Below are 811 nucleotides of genomic sequence, written 5' to 3'. Positions count from 1 at the left end.
CACCATATACAGAAAAGGAATCCAAGGTCGATAGGGGACATAGAAGTAAAACCAAAGACTACAAAATATATTAAAGAAAAACTAGGAAGAACTCTAGAAGCCATAATCCACACCATGAACAGTCTTCCAAGCATAATGAAAACCTTACAAGCAGGAGATGAGCAAACAGATGATGGGACCTTCTAAGAACCAAATCCCAATGCACACAAAAAACCCCCCTTCTCCAACAGGTAAGAAGGAAACCCACAGACTAGCAAAACATACGTCAATGACATATCTAATAACGGACATCTTTCTAAAATTTATAGAATACTCCAACACCTCAACAAGAAAAAGGAAAACAACATCATCAAAAAATAGGCACAGGGTATGAATAGACACACTTCACCCAAGATGATATGCAAATGGCAAACAACCACATGAAGAAATATTCAAAATCTTTAGCTGTCAGAGAGATGAAAATCAAAACAACTTTGAGCTCTCATCGCACTCCAGCAAAAATAATAGCACATTTCAATAGGGAAACAAACAACAAATGCTGGAAAGACAATGTAGAGATTGGAGCCTTATTCACTGCTGGAGAGACTGTAAAATGGTACAGCCAATGTGGAAGGCAGTCTGATTCTTTCTCAAAAAGTTGAAAATAGAAATACCATTTAAGTCAGCAATTCCTCTACTGGAAATATATCCTAAGGAAATCAGAAACATGACTCAAGCAGATATATGTTGTTGTTGTTATGTGCCGTCGAGTCACTTGCGACTCATAGCGACCCTATGTACAACAGCCCTAAACTCTGCTCTGTCCTGTGCC

The sequence above is a fragment of the Elephantulus edwardii genome, unplaced genomic scaffold, assembly GCF_000299155.1.
Source record: "Elephantulus edwardii isolate Elephantulus edwardi_28Jun2011 unplaced genomic scaffold, EleEdw1.0 scaffold00019, whole genome shotgun sequence".
Taxonomy (NCBI): domain Eukaryota; kingdom Metazoa; phylum Chordata; class Mammalia; order Macroscelidea; family Macroscelididae; genus Elephantulus; species Elephantulus edwardii.
The sequence above is the reverse complement of the archived record's forward strand: the minus strand, read 5'-3'. Positions refer to the sequence as shown.